Source organism: Myotis yumanensis, unplaced genomic scaffold (genome assembly GCF_028538775.1).
Source record: "Myotis yumanensis isolate MYYU_CA2020_CCGP unplaced genomic scaffold, mMyoYum1.0.hap1 SCAF_6, whole genome shotgun sequence".
Taxonomy (NCBI): domain Eukaryota; kingdom Metazoa; phylum Chordata; class Mammalia; order Chiroptera; family Vespertilionidae; genus Myotis; species Myotis yumanensis.
Window position 1 is genome coordinate 28,444,717 of NW_027223757.1, and position 16,124 is coordinate 28,460,840.

Genomic DNA, 16,124 nt, shown 5'->3' on the forward strand with positions numbered 1-16,124 from the left:
TGCTTATCAAAGTAAGAAAACATGCTGTTGTTTACTGTGTATCCAATATAATTTATTATCCAGAACATTTTTAAAATTCAAAACTTTGATCCCAGTAAAAACCACATTGACTCAATTATGCAAATAGCTTCTGTCAGAAAAATCTCTTCCTTTTAAATTTCTAAGATTCCTACCTAATATGTCCTTCCATTTTATCACAAAATCAGATGATCCCCCCAGCCATGCTCCCTTCTCCTGGACATTCAGGAAAAGCTGTGTGTGTGTCTGAGCTGGAGGGACCCCCAGAACTGCGGGTCCCTCTGGTCTACATTCATCTGAGCTGCAGTGTCTAAATTTGCACTTCAGTAAAAGGTTTAAGAATATTACTCAGGAACTGGAAATCATTCCTATTTCACAGGGACCTTTTACATTAGATTTTAAACATATTTGAGGATATTCTCTCCATCACCAACAAACTGTTATCCATAAAATCAGTTTCCTTCCTGCTGAGCCATATAGAAAAAGGTTAAGTAGGAGAGAAAATGAATGCTGAGTCCTTTGGGGAATTTACTGATCATATTCATTAACCATGAAAAATGGGGATTTTTTCATTAATCTCTTGTCTACCATTGCTTTCTCTTGGAAACTGAAAAAACAAACAAACAAACAAACCCTCTGCCATGTACATTATATTCACAGATGTATTACAGGGCATGGCATGACTGTCTCTTCACCAAGCAGGAGCTGGGAGTGTTCAAAATCTCTTTACTGCTTTCCTCAACTTATATTTAGGAAAGAAAATTCAACCTCAAAACCATAAGGCTTTCAAAGTTTAATCTAAGATTTGATAATGACATTTGTCATTTTTTTGTGAGGTGAAACTTTTACTTAGGAATCTACCTCTACCAACAATGGTATAAATTCCCAAGCTTGTATTTTATTACTTGAGTGTGTGAAGATGCTTATAGGCTGGGAAACAGCTTCTTTGGACCTTATTAATATCATCACAAACCATCAAATATACCATTGTATACACCCACAGTTTTAGTTTAATTTCTCAATATGGAGCTCCCTAGTGCTGTAAAGACCTACAGTAATGTGGTTAGCTATAGCTCCCTAGATTCATTTCACTTTTCATCTCTAATGGCATGTTAAAAGTAAATTTCCAGTTTCCCCACTCCTCTGATAAGTTTAAAAGAAAAGCAGTATGAGAGCAATCCTCACATGAAAACAGCCAGCTATCATTTCATTCTCTGCGATTTCTTTTTATGGTAACCAAACCCATGCGAAGTCATTTTTGGCACTCATCGCCAACAAAGAAGAGGTATTCCAAACATGGTTTCACATTCCCATTTAAAATTTTCCCTAATGTCTTTGAGTGCTACGGGAGGAGTAAGATGTTTTGCCGGAGGATATGACTTTTGGGTTTTCTGTGGAAGGTGCTCCAGCCCATAGGAGTCCACCAGTCAGTGAAGACAGGCGGTATCTAGCAGGCTCAGCACATTTTTCAGAGAGGTAGTGATGAAAAAGATACTACCCTCTGCATGGCTACTTCAGTGGTAATGGAACTAAAGGGACTGAGCAAAAGAAAAGAAAATGAGCCCAGCTGGCATGGCTCAGTGGTTGAGCGTTGACCTATGAACCAGGAGGTCATGGTCCAATTCCTGGTCAGGGCACATATCTGGGTTGCAGACTTGATCCCCAAAGCGGGTTGTGCAGGAGGCAGCCAATCAATGATTCTCTCTCATCATTGATGTTTCTATCTCTCTCCCTCCCTCTCCCTTCTTCTCAGAAATCAATAAAAGCATATTTTTTTAAAAAAGAAAAGAAAATGATATACTTCATGGAAGAGTTGCCAATTTCCTAAAAGTGTGCTCTGTCCTTTGGCCCCTCTTCACAGTCCCACTCAAACAAATTTGGCAAGCAGTTCAATCATTTCCTCACACAGGCCCTGAAAGGAAAGGCACAGAACAGCCTCCCGTACAGACCCTGACAGAGGTCTCCTCAGGATAGCGGCTGGGTGGGATTGGCAGGAAGGCAGGCTCGCTCTGCAGATGAATAAAGGCCCACAGTGTCCAGGGTTGTCAATCTGGGATCTTTTGCTTAGAAAAACACTATCTTAGAAAAAAACTTCACCTCAGGAAATTAATCATTACTTGAGTGGTGGCAAAAGTCAAGTGAGCATTAAATAATAACATCCTAAATAATAACGGTATAAAATGACTGGCCACAGACACCGCTTCTCTACTTCCAATATTTTAATACTGAAACATTTAGAAAAATTAAAATGGTTATTTGGTCTTTTGTGTGTGTGAGAATTTAGTGTTACCGTTTCACTTGTAAACAAACTTAGGTCTTATGATAACTAGTGAACAAAATTTTAGAGGCCATTTCTGTACATTTGCTTTTCAAAAGCCAGAGATCAATCACAAAATATTTTAAGAAATAGATGAGTATCTCAGAGCACCGTTGCTTTAACAATGATAGCCCACAAGTCACTGCCACATATGAGGGGGAAAAGGATCTATTAAAAACTGTGACCAGTGCCAAAGTACAGCTGAATACAGACTTATTTCCACAGAAGGATTAAAAAAGCCACCTTCCTGAGAGCCAAAGTCATTACAAATGCTTCTTTTATTAGCAAAAATTCCCATAACAACCCAGTTCTCCCTAAAATGAGCAAGTCACCAATATGAGAAAGATACTGGATATTTTGTAAAACCCTGCGAAGCAATTCAGATAACTTTTGGAAAAAAGAAAAAATGTTATTATTTGACTGTGGCTTGCGAATCTTCATATTTTGTCACACATTTTTTGCAATATTTTTACATCTGCAATTTTGTTTTTCTAGTGAAATGTTTTCCCATTATAAAGCAAAAGTAATTAGGAATTACTACAAGTCGAATTTGACATGAAAATAAACTTTGCCAGAAAGAAATTCTCCTACATGAGGCTATCTCATTCAAAAATTATAATTAAACCTAGTCTCTCATGAAAAACAAAAAGTCAAACCAAATCTTCATGACACTTTTCTCTCTAAATAGCATATACATCATTCCCCCAGATTTGATGACAAAGTAAGTTTATATATGGATGCAACTTAGCCAAACTGCTTTTTAAGTTAAATGTAAAAAAACAATAGAATTAAAGAATAAATTTTAGTTATTAACCTGTTATCCTCATATCACCAAACTGCATCACAACTGTCTTTGCCTTCCACAGTTCCAACTCTCCCACAGCAACTCATGCACAACTTCTGGGAATCTAAAAGATGAACAAGAAGGTTTAAACAATGATGACACTTGTAGTGTACTTAATAGGCATGCTTATTCTTTACTCACAGAAACTGCCTTTCCTGAGGGGGCTGGGGGAGGAATTGAACTGGATCTCTCAAGAAGACTTACTTTTTTCCCTAAGGAAAAAAAAAATCCTGTCTTTTAATATAGTTTAAATCTTTTGAATTAGTACTTGTATTAAAAGAGAAGTTGCAGTAACAGCAAAAGTGGAGGCCGTTAAGAAAATAAGGCTAGAGTTAAAAGTTAACATAGAAATTATGCCACCGGAGTCCAGGGTACAATTCTGCACTATAGCTGAGATTCTCACAAAACTAAACTCCACAGGATAAAGTCTCAGGTCCTTGTAGCAAATTCTTTTCTATAGTTTACATCAGCAATGTTATGTTCTGTGCTAAAATTAATTTCTAAAATAGGAAGCCAAAACCAACCAAAGTAAAATACTGATACTTAACAAACCCTAGTAAGTAGCAAAGAAAGGGACTTTCTCATACTTAAAATTAATATTTATCCAAGTCTGATCCAAAGAAAGGCATGGAAGGTCACTCATACTATTTAATCCAAACAGATTAATCAGTTAAGCATCTTAAGATGGTTTAGCACCAAGTATGAAAGGCCCATATAAAATGTTTTAAACTCCCCTAGATGGTTATTGTATATTTGCTCTTTTAAAAAATATATTTTTTTATTGATTTCAGAGAGGAAGGGAGAGGGAGAGAGAGAGATAGAAACATCAATGATAAGAGAGAGAATCATTGATGTCTGCCTCCTGCACACCCACACCGGGGGTCGAGCCTACAACCTGGGCATATGCCCCAACCAGGAATGTTCGAAAGGTGACCTTCTGGTTCATAGGTCAATGCTCAACCACTGAGCTATGCTGGCTGGGCTTTTCTCATTTTTTAAAACATTGCTCTTTCTTCCAGAAAAGCTATTGTCTCATAGGAAGGACTAAAGCATCAATACATGACAACTAAAATGGGCCTTAATCTAGTACCAGTTCATGAGAACATTCAAAGTGCTTAAAGGAAGAAGCTTGCTTAATTGTCCCCCTCCATTCTGCTCATCACTGCAGTAGCACTTTGGGACACCCTGTGCACATTGAGACATGAATCATTATAAGCAAGCAGGCCCACTCAGTTCCTCAAAAGACACAAAAGGTGCAAAAATAGCTTCTGCAATTGAAGCAAGAACCACATCAGCAACCAGATGAATGTGGGTGGTCAGATAAGATTGTGTTGCTGCAAAGGGCAAATTATTAAGCGAATGCTAGATTTATTTTCTTTCTTACACTTTGTTCTTCTTGCCTCAAATCAACCATATGCTGGCACTTAAAATGACACTTGACAAGCTCTACTATTTTCAAAACTGAAAGCTTCATCGAACCAAAGAGCATGATTGATTAAACACCAAGGGAATAGTGGCAGTGTCCTAAAAAAAGAAAGAAAGAAAGGACATATATGTTCTATAAGATAATAAATAATTAACTATAGGTATATTTTTAACAAACCAAATAGCACCCCTTTTTTGGAAAAAAAAAATCAAGTTATAAAACTTAAAAAATACACACTACAATTACACCTTGGCAATATGACTCTAAGCTAAAGTAAAGCATGGCATCCTTCAGAAAACAAATAAATCACTGAGCTACTTTACACTCCGAGCAAAATTCACCAAGACAAAAATGGGCCAAGATTCTATAAATAGTGCTCTATATATGGAACCATAACTTGCACTATTGAGTCACTACCTATGATTGGCAATCCTATAGTCACTGAACTAAGAGGTAAGAAGGGAAAAGGAGAACATAATTCTCAGGATGCTAGCCCACAACTTCTAACTGTGGAGCAACTACAGACAGGCTCCCAACCATTCCCTAACCCAGAAATCATCATTCCCACTAACAACCTCCACAGGCAAAGCAGAGCAGGTGAGAACCCCCCATACAAGTGGTGACAGGGCGATGTTTTCAGTTCTGACTCTGCTTTTCTAGCCCTACTTTCCAGGGCTCTGGTTACTGGCAACAGAAAACACTTGTCTCACAACATGCATATGTATCTGGAATTTTATTTTTTATATCCTCACTAGAGGATATTTTTTCCATTGATTTTTGTTTTTAGAGAATGTGAAAGGGAGAGGGGGGGAGAAATATAGATGTGAGACAGATACATCAAGTGGTTGCTTCCCAAAAGCACCCTGACTGGGGGCGGGGAACAAGTCTACAACCCAGGTACTTGCCTGTGAGGGGAATCAAACCCTTGACCCTTTGGTGTGCTGGCTGATGCTCTAACCACTGAGAAACACTGGCAAGGATTATTTCTGGAATTTTATTTTATTTTATTTTTTAAAATATATTTTATTGATCTTTTACAGAGAGGAAGGGAGAGAGATAGAGAGTTAGAAACATCGATGAGAAACATCTATCAGCTGCCTCCCGCACATCTCCCACTGGGGATGTGCCCGAAACCCAGGTACATGCCCTTGACCGGAATCGAACCCGGGACCCCTCAGTCCGCAGGCCGATGCTCTATCCACTGAGCCAAACCTGTTTCGGCTATTTCTGGAATTTTAGAATACAAAAAATCCTTTTCACTCAAAAGAGGATCCAGAATTTGTTTCTGTCATATGATTTACAACTCATGACTTTGTCAATGTCTGATTTTCCCTTAGTGAACTTAAAAAACAGTGATAATGATGTACTTATATTTTACCTCATAGAAACTCCCAGGTAATTAGTGTGATTTTAAAGCAAAGATTTAGACAACATTTTATTTTATTATATTGTTTAAGGTATTACATATGTGTATTTAGACAATATTAACATGAGAGATATGACAACAATTTCTGAGATTTTGCACAAATCATTTTGTTGCAAATTGGAATCAGTAATGGCATCTCCAAGGGGGGTAATTATTGGTACTATTATAATAAAGACATGGTGATAATCATCATCTCAGAAAAGTATTTATGCATTAGTTTTAGATGAGTTTTTGTGCCTTAGTTTCTCTAACAAAATAAAAGAAAAATATTTCCCCCAACAGCTCCTGAGAATGTGGTATGACAACTCATGCTTCTGTTCCATAGAAATCAACAGTTTACACAGTACACTATTAAACAATGGAACAAAAGAGAGAGAAGAGATTTTCATTTCTTTAACTTTACTTTCAGCTTATTAGATTCAAAAAAATCACCATACAATGAAAATTTAATATTCAATAAAACTAACAAGTTTTCAGGAAATAGTGTTAAGAGATCTTGTTAAATATCCCCAGTCATTTAAAATCCATTCCTCAGTGTGAGGTGAAAATTACCTTTCAATTTAATAACAACATACAGACTGAGTCTTCTGTTACCTGTAGGTTTGTGGAAGAGTTCCTTAAAAATATTTTCCAACCCTCTATCTCCTATTTGTAACAAACACTTGAAAAATTCGAGTATTATTGTTTCTCTCTCAGTGGCTTCTCAGCCTTTCTACTTTAGAAAAAAATTCTTGGCATTAGATATTTATTCTTGGATGCTTAAAGATTATTATCACTAAATCACTAAGCTAAGCAAGGGTCATAGGTTATATTGAGCTATGATTAGATAGATGGATAGATGATAGGCAGGCAGAGAGAGGGATTTTTAAATTATCCATTGTTGGCAGTGTGCTTTATTATTTTAAGTCTTTATTACTTCAGATTATTTTAAGACAAGTTATGGTTTAATAATTTAATATGACTTTTTGATGAATCTTGCAAGATATTGAAGTCTCATTAGCAAACTTCTCATGCAAATATAAGTACTTTCAGTCATTCTTATTTTTTTCTGAAGTTAAACAAATACACACTAGATAATAATTTTAATAGAAGAGCTGATAAGATAAACCAGTTACAGTTTAGATGAGAGTTGTCACAATTAAAAATAATAATTATTTGCATAACTCTATGAAAAAATGGCATAGGAGCTGGAAACAAGATGTGACCCATATGTTTCTTGGTTAAAAGGAGTGTTTAAGTATTACATATAAAGGAATGAATGCTACTCCTCATACATTAGAAAAGAGCTATTTTTATTTTATAGAATATAGTAGAAGAGATTTAAAAGTAGTCGGTAAAGATGGGTACTGAAAAATAAATCAATGCTCAAGATACACTTTATCAATTCCACCAGAAAAAGAAAAAGAAAAAGAAAAAAGTTTCTAAATTGGCCCATTGATCCACTTTGCAATGTCTAGAATGGTAAGGTAAGAGACACTTGGTGGGTGGCTCAACCCCTGAGCCACATCCGCCAGGCCTACTTCCTTTTATTTAAAGCTTATTAACCTGGCCTTATTGTAGGCACTGACTGAGTAAAGGAATGAAAAATGAATAATAAATGATATTGAACTTAGGATAAGCAAGACATTTATCATCCGTACTTTAAAGCTAATCAAAGAAAATAACAGTAGCTAAAACCTGTGCTCCTTTGAACTGCGTGCCCATTTTTATAGAAAATAAAATGAAAATTTTAATAAAATGAAATTTTTAATTTTTCAAAAATGAGTACATGGTAGCAAAATTAGCTGTCAAAGCAATCAATTTCTACAAGCAATAAACTATTTAGTATCCAAAACAAAACTATTTCATTCTCAACCATTTTTCAGCATAACCTATTTTCCATTATCAAGCTTTTTTATGCTCAAATAATTAAAAACTTTTTAAAGTAAATATTTTAAGTCAAGTCATGGGATCATCTCCAAAGCAAGGCCAGTTCTTTCATTGACAGTCAATAGAAGCAAACACTTTGCATCATAATATCCAGAATTTACCATGGAGGTGATCACCTGGTCACCCCATCTCCACAGGCACTAGTTCTGCAGAATGATGTAAGCTGTCTTGTTTTTGCAAAAAGTCAAGCCAATTAGATGTTTCATATAATTAAAAATCTTTTTTGTTTTCTCATTTGTGATACATCTTTATTTTTGCATTCCCATTTTTATTTTTCTTTCCCTTCCTTTCAATTCCCTCTACTCTATCCCTTAATGTTATTGTGGCAGGTAAATAACTACTTCTTATGAAGCTATCTTAAATATTTACTCGTTAATTAAATATCTGGAAGAGAAGACCAAAGGAGCGATATTTGACTACTACCCTAATGAGAAATATGCCATAACTAAGTCCTAACTCCAAAGTATTGTTTTCTCATGTTTTATCTTTTAAGTTAAGTGTTTATGTTTACTATTTTGGTTGCTCCAGGTGTACGTAAACAAGGTCATGATTCTTTCTCCAATTTTTCTTTTACTCCTGGATATGCCAAATTAGCATAAAGAAAGGCCAAAGTTAATGTTGGATTATGTAAACAAAGAAAATAGAGAAATCAAATCATCAAATATGTATTATATTCATAAGAATACACAAAACAGGCTGACCTTGTCTGAAGAAAAATCCATCTCTTAGAAAAGAACAGCCTCCCACATCAATGTAAATAATACAAAAAGCAATAAAAGCACAGCTGAAAACTTGGACTGCATTCCATATTTCATGCTACAAGTGATTCTCAGATGTGATGAAAAAGAATTGCCCTCAGTCTTCCTACAGTAGGCCTACACACAATAAATATCCTTCAAAAAGAAATCAAGGTGAGGCCTATGACATATAATCTAACCAGATAGGCATAACCACCTGTAATAACTGAGCTTCTGAAATCATCAATTCTTTCTCCTCTGTTAAAAATTTTAACAGAGTCGGGAAACTGACCAGTATGCCTGCCAATGAAGAGGCATAAAACCTTAGTAAATCAAAGAGAAAATCTTGATTCAACACTGGCCCAGAACTGGTGCAGCACAAAGAATAAATAAATTATAGGGTACTATCCTTCCAGACTTTAGAAATGGACATAAAGTTAGCACACAGCAAATAACCTGAACATCAGTTATTGTCAGTTTTAGAAAGCATATGATCAAACAGGGCTTGAACAACCAGGAAAGACCCAATAGGTAGTTCAAATGGAAGCCATACTTTACCCAAATGAAATAACCAGAAAAGCTGTATAATTACCTGTGCTTCCTGGTTATTCAGGGACTCCCTGGCATACTGATAAACTCTGAATGGCATTCATATTTTCAGACTCATCTTGGAATCTATCATTGCCTACAAAGTTAAGGCTAGAAAAATACTCATTTCAAGTAGGCGTTTATAAGGTCCCACTGGACAAACTCTGTCAGACAATTCAGAATTCCATCTATTGGTCCATTCACTCATTCAAATCACATCTTTTCCAAAGCTTATATATTAACAAAATCAAGTCAAATATTATTAATATGCAAATTTCATTTTTATTTGAGTTTGAATCCAGATATTACTGTCTCATTTACCAAATGTATACATTTGTATAAGTTTATATGTAATTAAATATAAATATATGTAATTTAAGTCAATTTCAATGACACCAACAAGGACTTGAGAATAATGCACACACATGAAACTAAAATATAAATAAGATACAATTCATGCCTGTTAATGGGTGAAAAAACATATAAACAATAAGCTGTAAAAGCAACGGAGGCATAAATGGGAGTTCAAAAACAAGTGAAACAAGAGGTTGCTTGGGAATACTTCATTTAAGAAACACTATTTTAGGTCTTGAAAGAAGGCTAGGATTTGGCAACTAGAAATGCAGAGGAAAAGCATTTAATGTGAACAGATCCTGTAATAAAGAGTAGCAGGGGATGTTGAAGAAACAGTTAGTATGATTAAAACATTCAGTATACCCAGGCAACTTGAGTTAGGGGTGAGAACGAAAGGAGGTGGCTTGATTTGGTTCATAAGGAGAGCCACCAGAAGTTCTAAGCAAAAGACTGCCACAGTCATAGAGACACATTACAAAAGTTTATGCTTATATCTCATCTCTTTCCATCCCCTTTTTGGGCCAGCTTCTGCAAATGTGTAGCCTGAAAAAGAATCAAATTGAGAGGACATTTGTTTTAAGAAAAAGAAAACTTGAAGTTAAGAGGGAAAAGATACAAGTTATAATTAGTAGTAAAAAACTCTTGGAAAAGTGAGAAAGAAAAGAGAACTCAAAAATATAGATTAAAGGATCAGTTTCAGAAGAAAGAATGAGAAATTTTCTGTTTTAGAATGGAAGGAAGAAAGAAATAATAAAGCAAGATAACCTTTTCGATAGAAAATAAACTCAGAAGTTCCCTTAAGATGTTCGGAATTAATTGAGTAAAGGGGATAGAATTAATTGAGGGGCCTGATGAGTTTAAACAGTCACTGCCCTGAGTAATTAATGCATTTAACAGTCTTAGGTAGAACACTATTCTTATTGTGCTATTTAAAAAGAATATTTGTTGCCTGGTCGGGTATGGCTCAGTGGTTGAGCACTGATCCAGGAACCAAGAGGTCACTGGTTTGATTCTGGGTCAGGACACATGCCTGGGTTGGGGGCTTGATCCCTAGTATGGGGCATGCAGGAGGCAGCCGATCAACGATTCTCTTATCATTGATGTTTCTCTCACCCTCTCCTTTCCTATCTCCCTAAAAATCAATAAAAACATATTGAAAAAAATAAATAAAAAGAATATTTGCAAAATTTATCTAAGTTGATAAATATATGCAAATAATATATTATCATATCAAATAATACAATAAAATATATAAATTTACCTGTTTTTTTAAATAAAACTCTGAAGATAATGAACAATAAACCAGTATATTTAAGACAACTTAAAAAATCTTTATATCCTGTATAAAGATTCTTTGAAAGCATAGTTGCAGAGGTTTCCTTTTTACTATAAATGTAAACAGTGATCTACACTAATTTTAGAAATGTTACTGAGTCTTAGAAGGTCAAACTTATAGTTAATATCCGAAATACAGATTCCTTACCTTACTGAATTAACTACTTACATTCATCACACATGAACTATATTGAAAGTTAAAAAGCCAATTGAATGTCACATAGGACATAAGACAATGGCTGGCAGAGTAGAAAGTCAACAGATATTTGTCAGCTGAGTGATTGAATGAATAACATAAATGTGAATACATGAATCAATGAACTAAGAAATGAACGTGAATATACCATGTGTGTATGTCCAGAACCTGGGAAAACACTCTTTTGACTTAATTACTGAGAAAGAGCATCATATATCTTCACACATGGAGCTTGTAAGGGATCTAGTCAAGTCCAACACCATACCCAACAGTCAAGGACACTGAAACCCATCAGATCTAAGTGACTCGTGTAAGTGGACTTCGGAAAACTTGAGCAACCCCCATCTCAAAAAGGATTCATTTTAGAATTTCTGGAACATTTTCAGCTACCAAACACAAAAGGAAACTTTTCATACATTTTAAATGCTATACACTTACATAAAAAAAAAAAAACACAAAACAGAAGTATGTATTTTTTGTAACCAAATAATAAGTTTAAACATCTAACCACTTTACCCTTTGTTAAGGATCTCAATTCAACACAGTAATTAAATTAAGCAATTAAGAGTTAGGCTTACATCTCTTTACCAAAAATGTGAACAATAAACTATTGATTTAACTTGGACTCTCCAATTTCTCACGCTTTCTTTCCTGTCTCCTTATTGATTGGAGTGGTCATTTTAATTGCTAAAGACCAGTGACGTGTGATACTGAGTCTATGTGCTTTACTTATTCCAAACATAGAAATGTGAAGATAATAGAAAACCAGGGGAAATGAAAGATGACTCCTGGATCAGAACTTGAAGCATCAGGGCAATGCTTCAGCCACAAACTTCTGCCTCTGCTCTCAGTGATGGTGAAGACAAGTAGGACAACGCTGACATCAATGGCTCGCGAGATATAAAAAGCCATCCCTTGGGTTTGCTCATGAATATTCCTATCTTTTGCAGTCTTAGAGCACATTTACCTCACTGACTATCAAGATCCTGGCCTACTTGCTAACTTGAAGGGCAGAATGGGGTAGTATTTAAAGCACCTAGGTTTAAATAAATCAAGAATCAAGCATTCACCAGCTACATGACCATGAACTCTTAGTATAAAGGAAGTAACAATATCAAATATCACCTACCAATCTCATTCAATTGTGAGACTTCAATAAAACACATCAAATTCAAAGAACCCAAAACACTTAGCCGAAAGTAACTGGTACATGGCGATTGTTCAAGTATTATTGTGGCTGTTATTATTATGGGTTTTAACTGCCCTCAGAGATTTAGCCTGGGCCTTGGTCACTACAATTCCAGATAATACCAGGATATAGAGCCAACTTTGAGTTTGAGGCAACTGTACAAGATGACAATGGTTCACTCAAGCCTGGCTTAGAACAAACCTAAGCCCTTATATCTAGGTTGGGAGCCTCATCTACACCCCAGGCACAGGAATGAGGAAGGAGTGCCTGGTTGCATTCCTCTACATGAATTTTTCTCATAATTGATATGGGCTGAATGTTTGTGTTCTCCCGAAATTCAGATATGATGCCCTAGCCCCCAATATGGCTATATTTGGATGGGGCTTCTAAGGAGTAACTAAGGTTTAATGAGGTCATAAGGGTGGTGTCCTGATTGCACAGGTTTAGTATCTTCATAAGTAGAGACCTCAGAGAGCTCTCGCTCACTTTCTCCCTCTACATGCACAGGAGGAAGAGGCTGTGTGAGACACAGTGAGGTGGTGGCTGCCGGAAAGCCAAGTTAGGTTTCAGAATGGGACTATGAGAAATACTTTTCTGTTAAACCACCAAGTCTGTGGCTTTTTAAAATGGCAGACTGAGAAGATTAATATAATAATTTAACACAATTTTGCAAAGGACATAAAATTGTTGGAATGAGGGAGAAAAGGTGCCAAGAAAAGAATATTGGATTTTGAGTCAGGAAATCCATACTCCTATACTGGTTCTAATACCTTGGAGCTGTATAATCTTGGACAATTCATTTAATCTTTTTTACCCTTTTTTTCTTCCCTCAGAAATAAAAACAGTAATTTCTCCCAATCATGGTTGTTGTAACCAGGATGCCTACTGGTGTTTGTTTGTTTGTTTGTTTGTTTCTTAAAGATAATGGGATGAAGGGGGACTCCTGTGGGGGAAGAGATTATAATAATTAAAGATATTGTATCTCATAATTCTATATTACTACACCAAGGAAGACATTGTAATAGTCATGTTATGCTAAATTCTATCAACACTTAAATATTTATTGATGGCCTGAATATTCACTTTTTATGGTATCATTAGTGAGCAAGGTGATTTTTTTCAGTGTTTTAGCGAATAATTTATCAAAGAAAATTGTTGATGATTCTATACCACATTCAGCCCGCTACCCCCAATTCAATGGTTATCAAAATATGCATTGATTGCTACTATGGACAAGGTAATATATCTATTCTAGTTTATTTAGCATTAAAAAGGAGCCGTGTGGTATACAATTTTTAATTGTCTATTTAAAATTAATCCTCATGGGAGAAATTTATCTGGTGTGTCAATATCAAGAATAATTTTTTTCTAGCCCTAGCTGGTTTGGCTCAGTGGATACAGAGTGTCGACCTGCGGACTGAAGGGTCCCAGGTTCGATTCCAGTCAAGAGCACATGCCTGAGTTGTGGGCTCAATCCCCAGTGTGGGGTGTGCAGGAGGCAGCAGATCAATGATTCTCTCTCATCATTGATGTTTCTATCTCTCTCTCCCTCTCTCTCCCTCTCTCTCCCTTTTTGAAATCAATAAAAATATACTTAAAAAAAGAATAATTTTATTCTAACTGAAAACTGGCTTTATAGGTCCTACATTTGAAGCCTATGAAGTGTCCCCATTTAGGTTGGCTGCTGGAAAGCTAAGGTGTTTATTCGGAGCCTCCCTCTAGGACAGTAGTTCTCAACCTTGGCTGCACATTAGAATCACCTGGGAATCTTTTTAAAATCCTGATTTCTGAGCCTCATCCTCCAGAAATTCTGTTTCTTTGTTATGGGGTGGGGCCACAACATTAGTAACAAAGAAACAGAATTTCCGGAGGATGAGGCCCAGAAATCAGGATTTTAAAAAGATACCCAGGTGATTCTAATGTGCAGCCAAGGTTGAGAACCACTGCTCTAGGAAGTACCCAGGCCTTCTTGGCATGTATTTTGATCACTAACATCATTTCTAGTTTCAAGTACTATTCCTACTTTCGGTTCCCATCATATTCACACTTACTAATATGTATACATACATACCTTAAGAATGGGGACTGTTACAAAAAAACACACAATAAATGTAGCTGGAAACTGTTTCGAAAATTGAACATATATTTACATTTCAATCGTGGTTGGGCAGCACAACTGTGAAAACTAATTGGTTCCAGGTATATAAAAGGAATGTGAAAACTCCCCAAATATTTGTCTTTTCTTTCAGCCTTCAACTGTATTGATTCCAAGGAAAGGGAGGATCTCATAAATATAACAGAAAAGGTACATACAACACAACTCAAGAGAAACTAACCATTTTCCTTCTCTAAAGAATTGCATATGAATAATATGGAAATAATATGGTCAGATTATATTATCTTTGAGACATGGTCGAATTTTCAGTTACTGTCAAAGCTCAGCTGCACACATGGTAAATACACCTGACATATTCTTGGACACAGATAACTTATACTGGCAGGTCCTACACACAAATCCAGTGAAGGGGTCGGATGAATATTTTTTTATTTGTTAGCATCCATAGGGTATAAAATCAGATTTGGACACATGTATTTCAACAAGTTTAGAACCCATTTGCTCAGAAAGCATGTCAGGTCTCAAACCAACCTGTACTTTTGAGGTATAAGCATCAAATGTCCTAAATGTTACTAAAATTTTAAACAACAAATTAGTCTAAAAATCATTTTCAGTGCCATTTCAATGAACCAGTTGCATGTTATTTAATTTGATCTTTGTTTTCAAATAAACCCAAATGCTAGAGAATGTGTGTACAGGATTGATAATTTTGGATTTGTCAACATTGACCTATATCCAATATGGGCATATTGGCTTAATTCCTGTGTTCTTCACACCCATATAAATAACTTGAAGAACACAATTTAAACAATGTGACCAGAAATAATTCATCTTGAAAAAAATTATAAGTAAATATACATATTTACTTAACTGGTTTATAGGATCCATGGGGTCCATGGCATGAAAATGGGCTTGCACAAGTATATATATTTACTTAATTTATACAATATTCATTGATTCCACATTTACTGATGTTATTTGGAATCTCACTTTCATTCTCTCTGACAAATTGATGGAAAAAGAATGTGCTTTAAAAATCTTGTTAAGAATTCTTCCTTAGCACATATTCTCATTAAAACAACAAAAATAGGGGAAAATAAGCAAAAGCACTTAAATAAACAAAAATGCAGAAAAGATTATAAAATTAAATATTTTATCATATTGTCTAACTTGCTAGGCTTGCCCTGATTTCATTAAGGGTCTTAGTTAAGGTACCAGCACTAATTTTATTGCGGCATCTACTCTCTGCTTTTAATACCGGTATAAATTATTTGAACAAGCACATTATAACATTGCATTTACTCATAACTAGCAAGAACAATTCAGAGAAGAAAATGTTTTAATAATGTCTAGTGTAGGTGCATTATTTTATTTTCAAAACTTATTTCAGCCTCCTAATGTAAGATGAGCATGAGGAAACTGAGGCTTAGGAAGGTGAAGCAACTACCAAGGCAAATCTGTCAAAGATTACACAATCAGCCCCTGTCTCCTAGCACAAGGAAACTTCCATGGCATGGATCGCATGGATTCTATAAACCAGTTAAGAGAACATGTGTGGGATGAGTGGGCAGGAGACATAGGGTTAAGATCCCCCCTGTCATGGACTGACCTTGGGTGATTCCCTTACTTTCTCTGAGCTTGAATTTCCT